Raw genomic sequence first — 23,386 nt, 5'->3', positions numbered from 1 at the left:
GTCTAGACTAAGGTTATATTGTCAGTGTCTTAGTACATACTGCTTGAAGTGGTTCTCTCTAGGTGTCTTCCATGGTTTTATATCTTACAGGAAAAGTTAGATGCCTTCTTACCTTCTTCCTGTTTTCCATAGAGTTTTGTCTACATGACATAGAAAAAAAAAATCACACTAAAAAGTAAAACTAGAATCACACTTTAAAAGTAAACGAATAATTTTCTACACTGTGCTAATAATAAAGATGCAGCAAGGACGTATTGGATGCTGCTGCTGCTGCTGCTAAGTCACTTCAGTCGTGTCCGACTCTGTGCGACCCCATAGACGGCAGCCCACCAGGCTCCCTTGTCCTTGGGATTATCCAGGCAAGAACACTGGAGTGGGTTGCCATTTCCTTCTCCAATGCATGAAAGTGAAAAGTGAAAGTGAAGTCGCTCAGTCATGTCCGACTCTTTGTGACCCCATGTACTGCAGCCTACCAGGCTCCTCCGTCCATGGGATTTTCCAGGCTAGAGTACTGGAGTGGGTGCCATTGCCTTCTCCATTGGATTAGTTACTTGGATGAGTTACTTGGAATTTGTGACAGCAGGAATAAGTTATGGAAGAGAGTGAAGTTAGTGTGGGGGAAAGCATGAGTAATGGAATTGGGCCTTTTTGTACTGAACTATTTCATTGAGTAAATATTTATTTAGGTCTTCTAAAAGTCATGCATTTTTCTGACTTCTGGGTAAATAGTAGAGAATAAGAGAGAACATCCCTGTCGCCATGGCACTCATAGATTCATAAGGGAGAAAATCGCTAACAGTGGCACAGTGAATCTATTTGCCAACAGACATAAGAAAAAAATACTGAGAGAGAAAGAGGTTAAGGTGTTCGAAGAACTGAAGAAGTGTACTAGTCCTATTTTTGTAAGTTGTGTTTTTACCATGGAAAAGTTACTTAATCTCTCTGAGCCTCAGTTTTCTCAGTTGTAAAATATGGTATGAATAAATGAGCTGGCTAAAGGGTCTAACCACTTCGGATCTTTTATATAAATAAGAATTAACTAGAAAACCCTTTATTTGAGTTATATTGCCAACAATCTGCTCTACATTTTCTTCTAAGTGTCAAAGAACCTGACCAAAGACTTAGGGCAATATAGATTTACTGAAAATTGACCATCGAGGTCAAATCCATTATATTCCTTGCGTTTTCAGGCAAGGATCCTGTTCTCTTATGGCCAATTAGGCACAGATAGGACTTCTATATAAAAATGTGTCTAAAATCTCTCTCCTAATTACTTTATTTTATTATCTATGAAATAATACCTTTATTTTCTGAAGTGGTAGAGAGGACCTGAGTTCTTTACTTTCGGACTAGTGTTCTGATTAATCTATTGTTAGCCTCTACATTTCATCTTTTAAATACCCTTCAGGGGATTGAGTATAGGCATTTGAGAAGGCCTGAAGTCCAAGGCTGTCTGGCATAATGAAGAAAGTTAACATTTCAGGCTAACAGTTAGTATGGTGGCCTGAACATAACTGAACACTGCTTTGAAGATTCAAGAGTCCTGAAATGCCCTTGTTTCAGCACACTAATGATTAATAACTCAGCACACAGGGAGTTGAAAGTGAATGGGACAGAAGCTCTGGACCACACCTCAGAAGTTGATTTCTTTAAAATGAAATTCTTCTATGTCGTTATTTTAAATATTTTGCCTCTTTTTTTTTAAAGGAATGAGTTTTATTTCATCAAGTGATCTGAAAAATGTAGTTCTGATTATTTCAGATTTAAGAATAAGATTCGGGAGGATCTTAGCATTCAGAAGACTAGTTGTCGATGTGCAGGTACATTTCCTCCATCCCTGCTTCAACGCCATGTATTTTAACGGCATGCACTCTAGGCTCAGAATGAATGCTTCTCTACCTGGAAGACATCCTTTTTAGGTAGTATAAAACATAATCCAATTAGGGAGTCAGTGACTGACAAATATTATAATACATCATCTAAGAGAAACTTTTAAAGTTACCGCTTCCGGGACTCTTATCTCAGATTCACGGGTTGAGAAATTTTAAGGGTGGAGTCCTCAGATCCATAATTAATGAAAAAAACTCTCCAGGTGATTTTGGTGCATGAGGTCTGTGGATATACATTTGAGTACTAGTTGAGAGCAAGTGGAGAGTGGTGTGTGTATTTTGTGCTAATGCAAATCCATTTTTGCCCACAGGCACATTTCTGACAGTCATTATAGGTATAATCAGTGATTCTGCTGATTGGAGTTGTCCCTCTCTCTAGTTATGCCCCAGATGTGCTGTATAATTCAAAATGAAGCTCCATCTCAAGTATAGGAAGGGAAGGTAACGTTTCTCACAGAATGGAATCCTTACTCACTTATAATTATTCTCTCTCTCTCTTTTTGGAGGTATTCTACTAAGAAAACACTGAAAATAAGGTACAGCTATGTATGTATTTATGTGCATATATGAGCGTGTATTTTTATTTTCCCTAGAATAAAAACAGTTTTGATGAGAAAACCTTTTATTAGGATTATAGCATAAGGGGCTATAAACGCATTCTTAGGTAAATTGCCATTTTGTAAACTCCTAGTTTAAATTATTCAGCTGTGGTTACTATGGAACCGCGAGCCTTGTTCACTTTGCAGAGGAAAATTCTAATGGTCCCCCAGTGTTCCCAGACTGTGGAAGAGCTCAATAAAGGAAAAGTACTGCTCTCTCTGCTAAAGACACATGAGCCAACTGCAGAATGTCCACATCAGGGTTTTAGGTGTACATTTTATTTGGCAGAGCTTGCACTTTCAGATGGGGCTTGTCCTTTGAAATTTAAGATGCCTCCCTGCTGGAAATAGTTACCATGTTAGGTAGGTCCACTCAGTCCCAGGGATCTGATATTTTAGCATAATAAAACTAGCTTGATACTCTTTTTGGATAGGATGATTGAAACGATTTATTTAGCATTTATTAATTTAATACTTAATATTTTTTCTTTATACGCCTAATTTATGTATATGTATATAATTGCATGTAATTCTCCTGATGATTCTAAAGGAGGATTACTCCATTTTACCAAGGAGGAAACAGATCCAGAGTAGTTGGATAAACTAGGCAAGTAGGTAAAGATCCTCTGGATGAAAATTAAAGAGGAGAGAGAAAAACTTGGCTTAAAGTTCAACATTCAGAAAACTAAGATCATGGCATTCGGTCCAATCACTTCATGGCAAATAGATGGGGAAAAAGTGGAAACAGTGGCTGACTTTATTTTGGGGGGCTCCAAAATCACTGCAGATGGTGACTGCAACCATGAAATTGGAAGACGCTTACCCCTTGGAAGGAAGGTTATGACCAACCTAGACAGCATATTAAAAAGCAGAGACATTGCCAACAAAGGTCCATCTAGTCAAGGCTATGGTTTTTCCAGTAGTCATGTATGGATGTGAGAGTTGGACTATGAAGAAAGCTGAGCACCGAAGAATTGATGCTTCTGAACGGTGGTGTTGGAGAAGACTCTTGAGAGTCCCTTGGACTGCAAGGAGATCCAACCAGTCCATCCTAAAGGACATCAGTCCTGGGTGTTCATTGGAAGGACTGATGTTGAAGCTGAAACTCCAGTACTTTGGCCACCTGATGCGAAGAGCTGACTCATTGGAAAAGACCCTGATGCTGGGAAAGATTGAGGGCGGGAGAAGAAGGGGACGACAGAGGATGAGATGGTTGGATGGCGTCACCGATTCAATGGGCGTGAGTTTGGGTAAACTCCTGGAGTTGGTGATGGACAGGAAGGCCTGGTGTGCTGGGGTCCATGGGGTCGCAAAGAGTTGGACATGACTGAGCAACTGAACTGAACTGAACTGAAGGTAAAAGAGGCTGGATTTAAACCAAATTCTAACTCTAAATCCCAGACTTCCGCTCTAAGTTAGAATGCACAGTGTAGGCTCAGTGGTATGGAACCTTTGATTGCTACTTATTATTCTTCAAGAACCAGGGAGATAGTAACTGCTGTCACAACTGAGGAGACATTTTGAGCAAATTGTTTGTCTCACCTAAGTTGTCTTTTTTAACCATTTTAACATGGTTTTACATGTGAGGAGAGAAAGTTGAGGGTCAGGGAGATAATGCTTAACTAAGGAGTTTGGAGAAGGCAATGGCACCCCACTCCAGTACTCTTGCCTGGAAAATCCCATGGACAGAGGAGCCTGGTAGGCTACAGTCCATGGGGTCGCTAAGAGTCGGACACGGCTGAGCAACTTCACTTTCTCTTTTCCCTTTCATGCACTGGAGAAGGAAATGGCAACCCACTCCGATATTCTTGTCTGGAGAATCCTAGGGACGGCAGAGCCTGGTGAGCTGCTGTCTATGGGGTCATACAGAGTCGGACACGACTGAAGCGACTTAGCAGTAGCAAAAAGGAGTTCAAAGGCAGGGAGGATGCACAGATAGGGAATAGAATGCCAGTCTCCTGATGGCAAGAGCAGACTTTCCATACTGGATCTTGCCCCCTCTCTTGTCAGGGGTCAATCTGCTTGAGGTTATGTGTTTAACAGCAGCCTCTGGCTAGGTGGAGGGAGAACTGGGCATAGAGGGGTAGATATTGGTAAAGAAGAGATGAGAGAGGGTAGGTGAAGATTATAAGAATAAGGCAAGGGGATCCAGATGACAGGCACATTGTACCTACTCACAGTTGTGTCCTTAGTGTTGGGATTGATACTCTTGATTTCCAGGAGGTATGCAGCCTCAGTTAATGAAGCAAATTGCATTCCTTAGAAGAATCTTGAAAATATTATAAGCAATATTATATTGCTTTTTTCCCCCTCTGGATTTCATTGTCTCAACTTTCACCTTTCACATTCAAAAGCAACTGCTTAATAAGCCTGGAAGGGTCTCTCCAAATTACTCTTCAGTCTGTGAAATGCTTTTAACTTTTATCCCGAGTATCAGTGCCTGACAAGGTTTCCTCCCAACTATTAGAGGCAGTGTCTCTCCACACTAGGCACTAAGTGGTTGGTGTCCTCAAAAAACAAATTGGCTTTTAAGGGAAAGATGACAGGGTAACATGTAAGCAAGTGATTGAACCCACCTAAAGTACTTAACGATGGTCTTGAGGAGTAGGTCTGAAATTCTGGTATGTATGAAATGAACTTGTTAGAAGTATGTTTTTCTGGGACCCACCTTCTGACGTCGAGTTTTCAATTCAGAAAGCCTGAGCTTAGAAATCTGCCTGCTTAACAAGGGCCCAAGTGATCTGGCTCTAAGAAGTTCCTGGACTGCACTTTGAGAAATTCTCATTTAGAGTCTTGCTATTTAAAGTGTCATGTATGGATGTGAGAGTTGGACGGTGAAGAAAGCTGAGCACCGCAGAATTGATGCTTTTGAACTGTGGTGTTGGAGAAGACTCTTGAGAGTCCCTTGGACTGCAAGGACATCCAGTCAATCCATCCTAAAGGAGATCAATCCTGGGTGTTCGTTGGAAGGACTGATGTTGAAGCTGAAACTCCAATACTTTGGCCACCTCATGCGAAGAGTTGACTCATTGGAAAAGACCCTAATGCTGGGTAGGATTGGGGGCCGGAGAAGAAGGGGACAACAGAGGATGAGATGGTTGGATGGCATCACTGACTCGATGGACATGGGTTTGGGTAGACTCCGGGAGTTGGTGATGGACAGAGAGGCTTGGTGTGCTGCAATTCATGGGGATGCAAAGAGTCAGACATGACTGAGCGACTGAACTGAACTAAACTATTTAAAGTGTGGCCCTAACCCTCAAAATGGGCATCACCTGGGAACTGACAAAAATGCAGAATTTCAGGTCTAAGCCCCAGCCTTCCAAATCAGAATCTGAATTTTCTTTAACAACAGAAATTTATTGCCTCATAACTCTGGAGGCTGGAAACTCAAGATCAAGGTGGTAGAGGTTTGATTTCTTCTGAGGTCTATCTCCTTGGCTTGTGGACGGCCATGTTCATGCTGTGTCCTCATGTAGTCTTTCCCCTGTGTGACTGTAAACTTGGTGCCTCTCTGCGTGCCCAAATTTCCTCTTATAAGGATATCAGGCAGATTGGATTAGGACTTCACTGAATTTAATTGCCTCTTTAAAGGCTCCTAACAGAAGCAGAAGATATTAAGAAGAGGTGGCAAGAATACACAGAAGAACTGTGCAAAAAAGTTCTTCATGACCCAGATGATCACGATGGTGTGATCACTCACCTAGAGCCAGACATCCTGGAATGTGAAGTCAAAGGGCCTTAGGAAGCACCACTATGAATAAAGCTAGAGGCGGTGATGAAATTCCAGTTGAGCTTTTTCAAATCCTAAAAGATGATGCTGTGAAAGTGCTGCACTCAATATGCCAGCAAATTTTGAAAACTCAGCAATGGCCACAGGACTGGAAAAGGTCAGTTTTCATTCCAATCCCAAAGAAAGGCAATGCCAAAGAATATTCAAACTACCGCACAATTGCACTCATGTCACACACTAGCAAAGTAATGCTCAAAATTCTACCAGTGAGGCTTCAACAGTACGTGAATCGAAAACTTCCAGATGTTCAAGCTGTATTTAGAGAAGGCAGAGGAACCAGAGATCAAATTGCCAACATCCACTGGATGATTGAAAAAGCAAGAAAGTTCCCGTAAAACATCTATTTCTGCTTTATTGAATATGCCAAAGCCTTTGACTGTGTGGATCACAAGTAACTGTGATAAATTCTGAAAGAGATGGGCATACCAGACCACCTGACCTGCCTCTTGCGAAATCTGTATGCAGGTCAGGAAGCAACAGTTAGAACTGGACAAGGAACAACAGACTGGTTCCAAATAGGGAAAGGAGTACGTCAAGGCTGTGTATTGTCACCCTGCTTATTTAACTTACATGCAGAGTACATCATGAGAAACGCTGGGCTGGATGAAGCACAAGCTGGAACGAAGATTGCCAGGAGAAATATCAATAACCTCAGATATGCAGATGACACCACCCTTATGGCAGAAAGTAAAGAAGAACTAAAAAGCCTCTTGATGAAAGTGAAAGAGGAGAGTGAAAAAATTGGCTTAAAGCTCAACATTCAGGAAACAAAGATCATGGCATCCAGCCCCATCACTTCCTGGCAAAGAGATGGAGAAACAGTGGCAGAGTTTATTTTTGGGGGGCTCCAAAATCACTGCAGATGATTACTGAAGCCATGAAATAAAAGGACGCTTACTCCTTGGAAGAAAATCTGTGACCAACCTAGCCAGCATATTAAAAAGCAGAGACATTACTTTGCCAACAAAGGTCCATCTAGTCAAAGCTGTGGGGTTTTCCAGTAGCTATGTGTGGATGTGAGAGTTGGACTATAAATAAAGCTGAGTGCTGAAGAATTGATGCTTTTGAACTGTGGTGTTGGAGAAGACTTTTGAGAGTCCCTTGGACTGCAAGGAGATCCAACCAGTCAATCCTAAAGGAAATCCGTCCTGTATGTTCATTGGAAGGACTGATGCTATAGCTGAAACTCCAATACTTTGGCCACCTGATGCAAAGAGCTGAGTCATTTGAAAAGACCCTGATGCTGGGAAGATTGAAGGTGAGAGGAGAAGGGGACAACAGAGGATGAGATGATTGGATGGCATCATCGACTCAAAGGACATGAGTTTGAGTAAACTCTGGGAGTTGGTGATGGGCAGGGAGACCTGGCGTGCTGCAGTTGATGGGGTCGCGAAGTGTTGGACGTGACTGAGCGACTGAACTGAACTGAACTTAAAGGCTCCGTCACCAAATCCAGTTATCTTTTGAGGTACTAGGATGAAAACTTCAACATAATAATTTTGGAAGAACATAGTTTAGCTCATAATAGAAAGTATGGAGACTATCAATATCCTTCATTTCAGTCGCTCAGTCATGTCTGACTCTTTGCGACCCCATGAATTGCAGCATGCCAGGCCTCCCTGTCCATCACCAACTCCCAGAGTTTACCCAAACCCATGTCCATCGAGTCAGTGAAGCCATCCAACCATCTCATCCTCTGTCATCCCCTTCTCCTCCTGCCCCCAATCCTACCCAGCATTAGGGTCTTTTCCAATGAATCAACTCTTCGCATGAGGTGGCCAAAGTATTGGAGTTTCAGCTTCAACATCAGTCCTTCCAATGAACACCCAGGACTGATCTCCTTTAGGATGGATTGATTGGATCTCCTTGCAGTCCAAGGGACTCTCAAGAGTCTTCTCCAACACCACCGTTCAGAAGCATCAATTCTTCAGCGCTCAGCTTTCTTCACTGTCCAACTCTCACATCCATACATGACCACTGGAAAAACCATAGCCTTGACTAGGCGGACTTTTGTTGGCAAAGTAATATCTCTGCTTTTAAATATGCTATCTAGGTTGGCCATAACCTTCCTTCCAAGGAGCCCTCGCCCCCGGCCCAGCCTATTGTTTCCTTCAGTGGACTGAAAACTTATCAGGATTAAGGATTATGATTTACTTACAACTGCATTTCTGAAACCTCTCCAGTATGTGACAAATAACAAGGGCTTATACATACTTGTTGAATGTACCTAGTGACAAGTTGTTGTTTATATGAATCCCAAAATTTGGGAAATGAAGTATCTGAATGCAAGTACAAATAATTACCATAATGTGTCATTCTCAAGGAAGTAATTTCCAATGGGAGAGAAGTACTTGATCTTGTCTGAAAAAGTTAAAAAAATTTAGCCCCAAGACATGTGGTTTTAGAAGTTTAAGTGTGCTTATGGGGAAAGAGGGATAGACTGTGAAACCATTATGGGCACTGTGCCACTGTAGCACTATTCCGTCCCTCAAACTTCTCAACCTGTGAGTCTCTGGAGTCCCCTGCTTCCCATAATCCTGATGAATCCAGCCTGGCCCTCCCTCCTGATGAGGTGGCACAGAGAACATTTTATCAGCTTGTTTTCTCAGTCCTCCGTAGCAACTCAGGGGAAAGAGCAGGCTAGTCAGAATCCTTGCTCTTTCTTGGACTCTCTTTTTAGAATGAGGTGGTTACTGGGCCTCAGAGAATAGTGACCAACTCATACTTGTTCCTTGACTTTAGTTCAATATACTGTTTTCCTTATATAGCTGTAAATGCCGTAAAGTGAGAGATCAAATCTATGTAGTTAACCACTAATTAACCACTTCTTAACAGCATACTCAATAAATACTGATTTTGAAGACTTTGGCTTAGAAAATTAGGGGATTGTAATGCCAATAACTAAGACCAGAAAGAAAGGAATGCACATCTGATAAGGGACATTAAAGCCTGGGGGCAGTCAAATCACTGCAAATCTAGAGCCTAGGAAATACACTGGCATTAGAGATACATAAGTTTATTGTCATGGAATATTGCTGATATTTAAAGCTTTGGGAAAATGTGGAAGTTTGCAGGGAGAACATATTTAGCCTTTGTATGTAATGATTATAATATTAACATGTATTGAACATTTACCATATGCTATGTCCTTTTTTAAGTGCTTAAGAAGTATCAACCTACTTCATTCTTACAAAATCTCCTTATTGTAATTAGTGTGAGTCTCTTTTAACTCATGAGGAAACTGAGCCAAAACTGAAGTTAAGGAACTTGTCTAAGTTCACAAAGCTTTTAAGCGCCAGAGATGACCTTTAGACATAGCCAGCTGGTCCATGAGCCATGATGCTTGAAGAAACAAGAGGGAGGATGGTGACTTATCCTATTTCTTCCTGTCATATTCTAGTAAGTGTTGAGAAAAAAGTCATTTTTATGAAATGTGAAGGTAAATTTTAGTTTTTGATAGTTTGTCCTAAGTATTGTGCATTTATTCTAATGTACAAGTCTATAACTGGCAGAGTTTTGTCTCAGATGCTTCAGGTACTGAAATGGCCCATAGATAGCATGATAGCAAAAGGCTCTCTTTTAAAAGTACCTTGAATTGTTCTTGGCAGCTTATCCTTCGAAAGGAAGGAGCATCAGAAAAATGAACTGAAGCATGCTTTGCATTGCTTTGCCAGCTATCTGTCAGAGTCTAAAATAGCCAAGACTCTCCAGAAAGTGTAAAATCATCTTAAAGGTCCAATTACACTTTTAGCTTATTTGATTTTCTTAAAAAAAAGTAGTTTGATTCGTTCAATATTTTAAAAATATTTTAAAAAATAGTACTAAATTCTATTTTAAATGAGTTGGCACTAATGTTGGCTAAGGGGTTTGCCTCCCACCAGACCAGATCATGGAACTGCTTAAGAGCCTTCATTATCATATGTAAGAAACAATTGACATGTGCTTTTATTTTTATCTCTGTATTTTCATGTTATGTTTTGATGTACTTCTTGATAACATCCTAGATGTTTCCTGTTCCCAGTAAAGCAATAAATACACTGAAGCAAACACTTTTTGTATGTATAGTTGAAAAATGTATTTTTTATAGTAAATCTACTTATCAAATTTTTAAAGAAACAGTTTTGCTGAATTAGTACCTGTGCTTCTCAATAACTGCTTTAAGGGAAAAGCAAAAACCCTCCAAATCCCCAAAGACTATGGGCATTTTAAAATAAGATTCACAGAATCTGATTTCTGAGAATGTGCCTGGTGAAACAGACCAGCTTTGCACCTCATTAGGAGATTTCAGACAGAGCCCTGCATCAAGGCAGCTCCAGCCGGCTGACTCTCCAGTGAAGTCATGAATTCTAAAGCATCTTCATGTATAGATTTTATTAAAATTAGGTTTGATCTCTGTTAGGCTTTATAGTTAGCAGTTTCTAGTCGGCAGTCAGTTTTAGATAAAACTGCATCATTGGATGATTATTTAAAGATTTCATTGTTCATCTTTGTGCATGAGTATAATGTATGTGTGTGTGTGTGTGTGTGAGAGAGAGAGGGAGAGAGAGAACGCAAGCCAGAAGTCTTAACAAAAACTGTTGAAATTAAGAGGAAAAGTCCATCTATACCTTTTCTCACTGCTGCCTCATTTTGCAGTTCTCTTTCTTAACATTTAAGAGAACAGAGGGACAACTACCCAAAGAGCTCCCTCCCTTAAACATGGTAATATGAATGTCCTTGCAATGGCTATGGCTAATACTGCAAGATTCCCACTGTGTTTTTACTAAGCTCAGCTTGCTCTTTCCTGGGGCTTTGGAGAGAAGCCCATTTATTCACTTGAGCATTCTGGATATCGTTGACATTTTCTTCGACTGTGCCTTGGGCTGTTGTAGTGGCGAAGGCTTTTAACAGGAGGGTTAACTGCCTGAATGTCAGAAAGCTTCAACATCCACATGCTTTACTAGCAAATAAATTCGTGTGTTTTGTACTTTCAAGTAGGTCTGAGAGCAGGTCGCATATTAATGGGGAAGGTGGGCTGGGGCTTTGAGGAACATTTCTGGCCCTTGCTACTCTCCCTACACTTGTGATTGACAGTTGCATCCTGCCTAGAGATTATGGTGATAGAGGATGGATTGGAGCTCACAGAATAATCTTGATAATTGTGAGTCTATTCAATATTATAGTCTGCATACTTCAAAACCCAAGATTAAATCCATCGAATTTATGTTATCAGAATGGAAATTGATGGATCCATCAGAACTTAACTATTCTGATCTCCAGACTCCTCCTGGTGATTAGAAATGAGGCCTAGCTGCCAGATTTCTTCTGTTAATCACCTCAATGTCCTCAACTGAAAAATAAAAATAGTATTTTCCTCAGAGAGTTGTTGTGGGATTACAAGGAAATAATATGTAAAAGACAGATCAGTGTCTGGCTCAGAGTACATCTTGCTTACATGTTTCCTCTCATCATCATGTTCATCACCAGTCATGATTCCGTCTTGCTGCTGTATGCAGTGGCATTGGTCTTTTGGCCCAGTTTCTACACCATTGTCTTCCCACCTGTGTGAAGACACAGTGAGAAGGTGGCCATCTGCAACCCAAAAGAGAGCTGAATTAGCCTTGCTTGTATATTTACCAGGTTTCTGAACTATGAGGAACAAATTCCTATTATTTAAGCCAGCCAGTCAATGATATTTTATTATGGCAGCTTGAACTGACTAATCTAGAAGTAATCTGTCTGAAGTTAAGCCAGGTATGATGTGGATAAGCCAGGACCCAAACGTAGGTCTGCCCTTAACCACTCTACTGCATGATTGCCAAAAAGCTGCCCTCTTTCTGATCAGCGCTCTATCTGGGTTCTTGCTTCTCCAGTCTGGCTTTTAGCATCTTCTAAAACTTATATTATTTCTTTCTTTCTTGCATTTTCAAGTTTATTCTCAGTTGTCTCTCTCCTTCCTTAGATATATGTGGTCTAATTTTAAATTGTATTGCAGTCTTCTGTCTCCTAGTAGGCTCCTTTAGTTGCCAAAATCAATGCATTCTGTTCAAATGCTATGCTGAGTGATCTCATTTTCAGTTCAGTTCAGTTGCTCAGTCATGTCCGACCCTTTGTAATCCCATGGACTGCAGCACGCAAGGCTTCCCTGTCTATCACCAACTCCTGGAGCTTGCTCAAACTCATGTCCATTGAGTCACTGATGCCATCCAACCATCTCATCCTCTGTTGTTCGCTTCTCCTCCTGCCTTCAGTCTTTCCCAGCATCAGGGTCTTTTCAAATGAGTCAGTTCTTTGCATTAGGTGGCTAAAGTTTTGGAGTTTCAGCTTCAACATCAGTCCTTCCAGTGAATATTCAGGACTGATTTCTTTTAGGATTGACTGGTTGGATCTCCTTGCAGTCCAAGGAACCCTCACAAGTCTTCTCCAACATCACAGTTCAAAAGAATCAATTCTTCGGTGTTCAGCTTTCTTCACAGTCCAACTCTCACATCCATACATGACTACTGGGAAAACCATAACTTTGACTAGACAGACTTTTGTCGGCAAAGTTATGTTTTTCCTTTTCATATGCTGTCTAGGTTGGTCATAGCTTTTCTTCCAAGGAGCAAGTGTCTTTTAATTTCATGTCTGGAATCACCATCTGCAGTGATTTTGGAGCCCAAGGAAATAAAGTCTGTCACTGTTTCCATTGTTTCCCCATCTATTTACCATGAAGTAATGGTACTGGTTGCCATGATCTTCGTTTTTTGAATGTTAAGTATTAAGCCAGCTTTTTCACTCTCCTCTTATACTTTCATTAAGAGGCCCTTTAGTCCCTCTTGCTTTCTTTCACCCTTCACCGTAAGGGTGGTGTCATCTGCATATCTGAGGTTATTGATATTTCTCCTTGCAATCTTGATTCCAGCTTGTACTTCATCCAGTCTGGCATTTCACATGATGTACTCTGCATATGTTAAATAAGCAAGGTGACAATATACATCCTTGAGGTACTCCTTTCGCAATTTGGATCCAGTCCATTTTTCCATCGGAGAAGACAATGGCACCCCACTCCAGTACTCTTGCCTGGAAAATCCCATGGACGGAGGAGCCTGGGAGGCTACAGTCCATGGGGTCACTAAGAGTCGGACACGACTGAGCAACTTCACTTTTACTTTTCCCTTTCATGCACTGGAGAAGGAAATGGCAACCCACTCCAGTATTCTTGCCTGGAGAATCCCAGGGACGGCGGAGCCTGGTGGGCTGCTGTCTATGGGGTCGCACAGAGTGGGACACGACTGAAGCGACTTAGCAGCAGCAGCAGCATTTTTCCATATCTGGATAAAACTGTTGCTTGATGTCCTCTGCACAGGTTAAATAAGAAGGGTGAAAATATACAGCCTTGTTCTACTCTGTTCCCAATTTCAAACCAGTCTGTTGTTCCTTTTTTGGTTTGTTGTTTCTTGACCTTCATACAGATTTCTCAAGAGGCAGGTAAGGTGGTCTGGTATTCTCATCACTTTAAGGATTTTCCACAGTTTGTTGTGATCCACACAGTCAAAGGCTTTAGTGTGGTTAACGAAACAGAAGTAGAGGTTTTTCTGGAACTCTCTTGCATTTTCTGTGATCCAATGGATGTTGGCATTTTGATCTGTGGCTCTGCCTTTTCTAAATCCAGTATGAACACCTGGAAGTTCTTGGTTCATGTACTGTTGAAGCCTAGCTTGGAGAATTTTGAGCGTTACTTTGCTAGCCTGTGAGATGAGTGCAATAGTGTGGTAGTTTGAACATCCTTTGGAACTGCCTTTCTTAGGGATTGAAAGGAAAACTGACCTTTTCCAGTCCTGTGGCCACTGCTGAGTTATAATTTGCTGGCATATTGAGTGCAGCATCATCTTTTAGGATTTGAAATAGTTCAGTTGGAATTCCATCACCTCCACTAGCTTTGTTCATAGTGATGCTTCCTAAGGCCCACTTGAATTCATACCTGAATGGCCTAGTGAAGGAAAACTGACCTTTTCCAGTCCTGTGGCCACTGCTGAGTTATAATTTGCTGGCATATTGAGTGCAGCATCATCTTTTAGGATTTGAAATAGTTCAGTTGGAATTCCATCACCTCCACTAGCTTTGTTCATAGTGATGCTTCCTAAGGCCCACTTGAATTCATACCTGAATGGCCTAGTGGTTTTCCCTACTTTCTTCAACTTAAGTCTAAATTTTACAATAATGAGTTCATGATCTCAGCCACATTCAGCTCCTGGTTTAGCTGACTGTATAGAGCTTCTTCATCTTTGACTGCAAAGACTATGATCAGTCTGATTTTGGTATTGACTATCTGGTGATGTCCATGTGTAGAGTCATCTCTTGCTTTGTTGGAAGTGGCTGTTTGTTATGACCAGTGTGTTCTCTTGGGAAAACCCTGTTAACCTTTGCCCTGCTTCAATTTGTACTCCAAGGCCAAACTTGCCTGTCCCTCCAGCTATCTCTTGACTTACTACTTTTGCATTCAAGTCCCCTATGATGAAAAGGACAGCTTTTTTGGTGTTAGTTCTAGAAGATCTTGTAGGTCTTCATAGAACCATTTAACTTCAGTTTATTCAGGTTTAGTGGTTGGGGCATAGAACTGAATATTGAATGGTTTAACTTGGAAATGAACAGAGATCATTTTGTTGTTTTTGAGACTGCACCCAAGTACTGCATGTTTGACAACTGAGTTCTTTTAGGGGACAATTTTCCCTCTGGACTTACTAACATGACAGCCTTCTTTTCAGATATTCCTGCTTCTTTGTTTCTTCTCCATCTTTGTTCATCATGCTTAAAAGTTAGTTTCCCAAGATTCAGTTCTTTGAAGGTACTCTCTTTCTGCAGCCTCAACCTGGAAGATCTCATTTACTCTCACATCACCATGTTGTTTATGGCTCCAGAATCTATATATGTGATCCAAGCTAGTGTGCAGAGCATGCCTTGTTACCTTCTTTCAGCTTCCCCTAACCACCCCAAATATCAGATCCTCAGAGGAAACTGCTCTAACTACCCAATCTAAAATGACACCCATGCCCACTGCCTAACACTGGAGTTTCCTTCTTCTTTTTTAAAAAATATATTATCATCCGATTTTATATGCTAGATTCATTTATTTCTTTGTTTTTTATTCCCCTACTAAATGACTGCTTCAGAAGGAAGCATCCAATATAGTAACTAAAAACATAGAATCCAGAGCAAATTGCCTGATTTTGAATTCCAGTTTTGCCACTTACTGTGAACCTGACAAGTTACTAAACTTTGTACCTGAAAATTTCCATGTTTATAAAAGGAGGATAAAATTAAGAGGACCATTCAACATTATTCAGTGGATTCCTCCTATGCTTCAGGCTCTGATCTAGACATTGAGGGTATAGCACCAGAAAAAAAACTGTAGGCAGACATCTCTGCCTCATGGAGCTTATATTCTAATGAGGAGAGACAGACAATAAGCAAGTTAAATAAGGATACCATACAGTTTGTCAACCAGTAATAAGGCTGTGGAGAAAAACTAAGCAACAGAGGGAATGAAGAGTAAAGGTGGTATTTAATTTAAATCATAGTGGTCAGAGGAGGCATCTCGATGAAGCAGACAATGAGCAAAGGCCTGAAGCAGGTTAGGCATTGGTCATATGAATACCCTGGAGAAAAGCTTCCAGGATTCTAGGTAGATCCATTGCTTCTCTTCCTATTCTCACACTGCCCAACCTCCCCACCCCCCCATTAAATTATTCTTCCATTATTCTGAGCTATTAATATTAATGCTTCACACCTCTTTATTCTTGCTTACTGTGCTCCTTCAGCTTGTAACCTCCACCTTCTTTTTTTTTCCTGGAAAATACTTATACATTTGTAAAATAAGGATGGGCATAATTGTATCTTACCTCAAAGGTGGTTGTAAGGACTATTTTATATGTTTAAAGCACATGGTAGAGTGGTTTACCATAGTATGTGTAATAGAAACATCAGTTCTTATTATTACTAAAATACAAATATGAAACATATAATCCTCACTATGATGGCTGCTTGTATAACTCCTCATCCTTTAAGTCCTAGCTTCCTTCAGTCCCTTAGTCTGGTATGGTGCTTTTCTTATGTAATTCTTGTGCTTTCTCTAATACTGCATTTATCGTAAAGAATTGCATTTTCCTATTTGGCCTGCATTCCAGTCTAGACTTTAGGTGACCTGAGAATGGAGACTAGGTTTGGTTAACAGTTGTGTCACCAGTATTAGGTCTCTGACTGGCATATAGTAAGCATTCAATAAATAAGTTATTATTGTAAGTAGTAAATATTTATTAATTATAATTATGTTAATAGATGATAAATAAGAACAAAAACTATTAACTAGGTAAACTATTAACTATTAACTAGGTAAACTATTAACTAGGTAAATTCTATTGAAAAAGTTATTGAAAAACCCAACATAAGGAAAGCTTGTCTGGAAGGATTTTATTTCTCAAGGCTTCAGTGAATCTGGGAATTTCTCGATATGGCTTCTTTCCCTTCTGTTCTCCCACAGAAAGTATACTTTTCCACACCAGTTTCTCTCCTGAGAATCTATTATGGTCAATAATGTATGTCCTGAGAGATTTGTATTGTGTTAGTCAGAATTGGTCAGGTTATGATGAAGAAACAAATAATCTCCCAATTCCAGAGGTTTACCATATCAAGGTTTTATTCCTTGTTCCTTCAGTGACCAAGTTCCACAAACTTGTGACTGTCATGTCAGGAATAAGTGACCTCTCTGGGCATCATAAGATTGGAAGAGAAAGCCTAGAGAATTCTTTTTACTGCTCAGCTTGAAACGGGAAGATGTGTGTCTCTTCTGCTCCTTTTCATTGGCTGTAATAAGTCAGATGGTTCTACACACTTGGAGTCTCAGAAGTGCAGTCTTTATGCCCAGAGGGACAAGAGAATTTGATATTGAACATTGGTAATATTTACTTCATACATTAATCCACGGCTAACAACTGGGGTTATTGTAAGCCAAAGCAAGATTTCTGTTTACAACTCTGCAGTTGGCCAGATTTCATAACCAACTTGCTACAGTGTCTTCTCTTAACCTTGGGGATGACCATTTCAAATATGATTTGGTCAAAAGAACTGACTTGTTTCTAAGTAGACAAGTTTTTATGCATGAAGTATTTTGCCTATGAAGCTCCCTCTTAACTTTTAAGCCAACTGACCTATAATCATTTTTGAAATTCCCTGAAATATTGAGCATCTCGGAACTAAGACCTAATCATCTTTGTATTTTGACATCTTACAATACCTGATGTTAAAAATAAAACACAGCTTTTTAAGTAAGTAACTAAATAAAGGCTCTATCTCAAAATAATTACTATTAACTTATTCACTTCTCTTTATTGACCCATATCACTCCAGTTTTGGAAGGGAAAAGGGGCAGTGTGTCACAGTGGCTAGGAGCAAAGACTCAGAAGGAAAGGAGATGTGAATTTGATGTTTGACTCTGCCACTTACAGCTGAAAGCCTGTGGGCAAGTTACTAAAGCTCTCTAAGACACATCTGTAAAATTTAATCCTTAGTGTTCCCACAAGGTTATTTTGAAGATTTACTGAGATAATCCTTATAAAGTGCTGAGTGTAACATCTGGCATCTAAAAGGCTTCAATTGATGTTAGCAGTTATTGTTCTCTAACTGAACTTTTGCCAATTCTTTCCCAAGAGTTAGGCAAGATAGTAAATAACATGAACAATGTTTATTGAACAATTATGTGCCAAACATTGTGCTAAGCAATATATATTTTATCTACATTCAATCCTTATAATAACTTTATGTTGCTCTTATTATTTCTGTTTAGAGAAACTGAGTCATAGACTAGGTAAAAACTTATCCAAGGTCATGCAGCTGGTAAGGTGTAGAGCAACTAGACCCAGAATCACTGAACCAACTACTGATTTAAAACTACATGAGTGACCTTCAGTTGCCATTCTGTGGAGATGCTTTCATCTTTATTAAACTTTGTTCTGTTTGTATGGCTAACAGAAATAATTAAACCAGTTATTAAACTGAACCACCAAAACAAGTTAATCTCTTTTTTGTTCCAACTTTCAAGCTTACTGTACACGACAGGAAATACTCAGCTTTACTGTCACTCACTAGATACTAGTGGTAATACTGGGGGTTTCCCAGGTGGCACTAGTGATAAAGAACCTGCCTGTCAAAGCAAGAGATGTTAGCAACACAAATTCAATCCCTGGGTCGGGAAGATCCCCTGAAGAAGATCTCCTGGCAACCCCAATCCAGTATTCTTGCCTGGGAAATCCCATAGACTGAGGAGCCTGGCAGTATATGGTCCATAGGGTCGCAAAGAGTCAGATACGACTGAAGCGACTTATCACAGTGGTAATAAGGGGTTACTGAGATTCTGTGTAACTGTTGAGTTCTATTATCTGTGTTGAGTTCTGTATCTTTGTGGAGGAGAAGGGGATGACAGAGGATGAGATGGCTGGATGGCATCACTGACTTGATGGACATGGGTTTGGGTAAACTCCGGGAGATGGTGATGGACAGGGAGGCCTGACGTGCTGTGATTCATGGGGTCGCAAAGAATCGGACACTACTGAGCGACTGAACTGAACTGAACTGATCTGTGTTTAGTGCCTGTGTTTCACTCTGGGAACATCCTTAGTCCCAATTTACAGACTGATAAATTGAACTACAGAAGGATTGACTTCTCCATATTACCCGCTGAGTTGATTGCAGAAGCAAGGTTACTCCAAAACTCCAAAGCTCCCAGCCATGGTAAATTACTTTGCCACTATTCCTCACATCCCACATAACGTGATTGTGACCACCTAATTGCAAGGTGGCATTTACTATTTGTTTACAAAAATATGTTTACTATTTGTTTACAGAAGCTCAGTCCTGGAGTGAATAATAACTTGACCAAGATCATACGTTATTGAGCTGTAGAGCTAAGAATTGGTCCCAGAACCATTGGTCCAAATGGAGTAGTGTGATAACACTCTAACATAGCTAAGGGATTTTAAGTTTCATGCCCTGAGTTGTTTGATTGATTGAAATCATTTGTTCTTTTCTACTACTCATACTCTAAGCCATTTTTTTCCCTATCTCTTGGTTCTCTTCTTCCCTTTCCTTAATTAGAATGTAAGTTTTATGACAGTGGGAAGTTTTGTTTTTGTTTCATTTTGGATTAGGGTTGGAGCTGCTATAAATCAAGAGATGTGTATTAAATGTGGAGTGTTCAGTGTTGTATAGAACACAAAAGAGTTTCAACCATAACTAGCAAGATGAAGCACAGGCTATCTGCCTGATTTTTTAAAAATTATTTATTAAGCTAAAACAAAAAAAGAACAGTTCATCCATTCCTCCCATTCTGTACCCACCAGAAATGAGAAGTTTCGTCTGTTTAATTTTTTATTGTATCTCCAGGACCTAGAGTTGGGTGTGGCCCAGAGTAGGTGGCAAATATATTAATAAATTTATTGAGTGGATGAATAACTCTTCTTTTGTCTTGAGCTGTAGTGTTGAACAGTGAAGAATTTGAATTGTATTGAATAATATATCCAGTATGGATGGATGACTGCATCATTGGCCATGTGCATTCCTGTATCCACATCTCTTGCCATGTGACCTTGTAGTTCATCTTACCAAAGATGAGGAAATTATTTCCTCATGCTTTCACTTTTGGTCCAGTCACACGACTTACTCTTGTCAATAGACTGAGAAACATCGTGGAGCCATGTTTGAGCTTAGATCTCAAGAGGACTTGTATCTTTCCTTCTTCTCTTTTGTGCTTTGCTAGGAGCAGTGGCACCTTGTCTAGCTGGGTTCTCCAAGGAAGATGATTGAAGCTCAGACACACGGAGCAGATAAGAACTACATACTTGCAGTGTGGAGCAGAGCTACCCTATGGGGCTTGCTTCTATGAGACAATCAGATATCTTGCAGATATGTGAGTGAGCCAGCCAAAATCAGAGGAACTCCACAAAGGTCAGCTCCATCAACTGATCTTCAAACAATCCTGAGACATTTAAGCAATAACAAATACTTGTTTTAAGCCATGAACTGTTGGCTTTTGCTATTTTGATATGAAGTATTTTTACATAAATAGTGAATCAGTATGTTTAATTTGCTATTGATAATGCATATATGTGCTGTGCTATGCTGTGCTTAGTTGCTCAGTTGTGTCTGACTATGCAACTCCATGGACTGTAGCCTGCCAGGCTCCTCTGTCCATGGGGATTCTCTAGGCAAGAATACTGGAGTGGGTTGCCATGCCCTCCTCCAGGGGATCTTCCCAACCCAGGGATCAAACCCAGGTCTCCTGCATTGCAGGCAGATTCTTTACCATCTGAGCTACCAGGGCAGCCCAAGAATACTGGAGTGGGTAGCCTGCTCCTTCTCCAGAGCATCTTCCTGACCCAGGAATTGAACTGTGGTCTCCCTCATTGCAGACAGATTCCTTACCAGCTGAGCTACCAGGGAAGTCCAATGCATTTATAAATGTATATAAATATATTTATATTCTGTGATACTGTGAGATTAAACCACAGCCTTAATATATTGATATGTCCATTCATTTCACTAATTCTGATACAGGTAAAGACATAAATATTGATATAATCAGATATATTTAAGCAATGCTAATAAATATAGGACTACTAAATTATGGTTGCAAAAGAGTAGAGTTTTAGGAAAAACAAATTCTGCTATTCCTTAAAATGATTTAATGTATAATGAATATTATTAATACTGTATTCATTTAATACTTGTTCTTACAGAAGATGAATAGGATAAAGAGGTAATATAAATACCAGTATGTGTTTCCTATTTTAAAAAATTATATGGCAAACCTTCATACTGCATGATGAAATTTTCCAGTAATTTTTAAGAAAAAATGTAAGCATGTAAATATACATAAAATATAATTTTTAATGAGAAAGGTATGTGTAGATAAATTTCAGAGATATATTTTACCTTTAAACTACTTGGAATGAGCTTCACAATTCTTAGAAATAGATAGGGACAGAGAACAAAACATAGGCATAAGATTTTTGAAAATGGACACAATTTCCAAACAACTCTCTCAAATCTTGAGTTCTGCAATCCTGCAATGGAAAATACCTTCCACGTAGTCATGCCAACCTGTAAGACAATTTAAGCACAGTTCTGCAATACAACAAACGTGTAGTGGCTTCAACCAAATGAGTAGAGTGACCAGCATGTGTTGCATGTATTTTCATGTGTAAGCTGGTAGACTTGTTTTTTATTTCAAGCTACATGGATCTTGTGATCTTATTCTCTTTTTAAATTTCTTTCAAACCTTTCTTAAGCTAAACTAGAGTTAGCTAAAGTGGAGTTAGCTGATGGGTTGCTCCTCATCTGATTATTTATTTATGTGTGATTTTGTAGTGATAATGCTTGTGGAGACTTCTGCCAGGTATGTTCAAGACTTGCTGCATTTTTGTAAATGAATATGTGCAAAGTAGTTGAACTTTTCTGTATAATCTTACTTTTATCACCTTACCAAGCAAGTTCTCATGATTTAATTTCATGACTGCCGACCCAAAACAGAGTAAAGGCACCACATCCCCAAAGACATGGGATTTTTTCCAAGGCTTTTAAAATAAATGTAATTGTTATTTTTATTATGCATAATTCTTTATATGCATTTTATTCCATATTACTATTATTATGCTATAAATAAGTACACTTTAAATTTTATCAAATTCAGTCAATAACTTGATGATCAATTATTCTTGAGGAAGTCACCATTTGACATAGAACCAACCTCTTGCCCACAAATTCAAACTCAGTATAGTTCGTATAGGGTAGATGTGTGGAAATCTTGACTGTTAGGATATTTGGCAAAGTGAGGAGACCATAGTTTTAGGTAGACATAGGTAGGCCAGTCTAGCAGGCAGAATGCCATTCTAAAGGTACTGCGGTAGTGAACAGTTCAGTACTCCCACTCCAAGGCACTGCCATAGTCTCTTGTAGTTTTCTCATTCATTCAGTCAGATCATTCATTCATAGACCTAGTATGTGCCAGATAGTATTCTAGGTTCTGGGAAAATGTCAATAAACTAAAGAGTTAAAATTTCCTTAATTAGAACAATTTTTTTTCAATTTGTATGGAAACACAACAGATAATGAATAGTGAAAACAATCTTGAGAAAGAAAAATGGGACTGGAGAAATCAGGCTCTCAGACTTCAGACTATACTTCAAAACTGCAGTCATCACACCAGTATGGTACGCACACAAAAAATAGACATATAGATCAATGGAATAGGATAGAAAGTCTAGAGATAAACCCACACACCTATGATCACCTAATCTATGAGAAAAGAGGCAAGAATATACAATGGAGAAAAGTTGTGCTGGCAAAACTGGACAGCTACATGTAAAAGAATGAAATTAGAACATTCCCTAACACCACACAAAAAAATAAACCCAAAATGAATTAAAGACCTAAATATAAGGCCAGATACTATAAAACTCTTAGAGGAAAACAGGCAGAACACTCTTTGACATAAATCACAGCAAGATCTTTTCGATCCAATTCTTCAAATAATGAAAATAAAAACAAAAATGAACAAATGAGATCTAATTAAACTTAAAAGCTTTTGCCTAGCAAAAGAAACCATAAAAAAATGAAAAGACAGCTCACATAATGGAAGAAAATATTTGCAAGTGAATCAACCAAAAAGGGATTAATCTCTTAAATATTCAAACAGCTTATGTGGCTCAGTATAAAAAAAAAATCAAAAAATGGGCAGAAGATCTACACTTGATCCTAGCGAAAAGGCTGAGAAGCGATGGGCAGAAGATCTATGTAGACATGTCTAAAGAAGACATGGCTAAAGAGCTCTTGAAATGTTGCTCAACACCACTGATTATTAGAAAAATACAAATCAAACTATCACCTCACACTGGTTAGAATGGTCATTGTTAAAAAATCTACAAACATAAATGCTGGAGAGAATGTAGAGAAAATGGAACTCTCCTACACTGTTGGTAGGAATGCAAATTGGTACAGTCACTATGGAGAACAGTGTGGAGATTCTTTAAAAAGCTAAAAATAGAGCCATCATATGATCTAGCAATCCAATTCCTGGAATGTATTTGGAGAAAACC

The 23,386-nt window shown here is 39.5% G+C and overlaps 1 long non-coding RNA gene across 5 annotated transcripts in view; it reads left to right on the top strand.

Annotated features, from left to right (window-relative positions):
• The window catches only part of LOC145506337 (uncharacterized), a 788,916-nt gene that overhangs the window by 198,231 nt on the left and 567,299 nt on the right, over positions 1–23,386 (top strand). Inside the window, exon 4 of one of the 5 annotated variants that reach the window (XR_014053775.1) lies at positions 20,050–20,237. The exons of the other annotated variants lie outside the window; for them this stretch is intronic. This is a non-coding gene — a long non-coding RNA (uncharacterized LOC145506337). The remainder of the gene's footprint in view (positions 1–20,049; positions 20,238–23,386) is intronic. 5 annotated transcript variants of the gene reach the window in all.

The sequence above is a fragment of the Giraffa tippelskirchi genome, chromosome 5 (genome assembly GCF_054371585.1).
Source record: "Giraffa tippelskirchi isolate mGirTip1 chromosome 5, T2T-mGirTip1v1.2.pri, whole genome shotgun sequence".
In the NCBI taxonomy this organism is placed as follows: Eukaryota; Metazoa; Chordata; class Mammalia; order Artiodactyla; family Giraffidae; genus Giraffa; species Giraffa tippelskirchi.
This window is presented reverse-complemented; position numbering and strand designations above follow the sequence as displayed.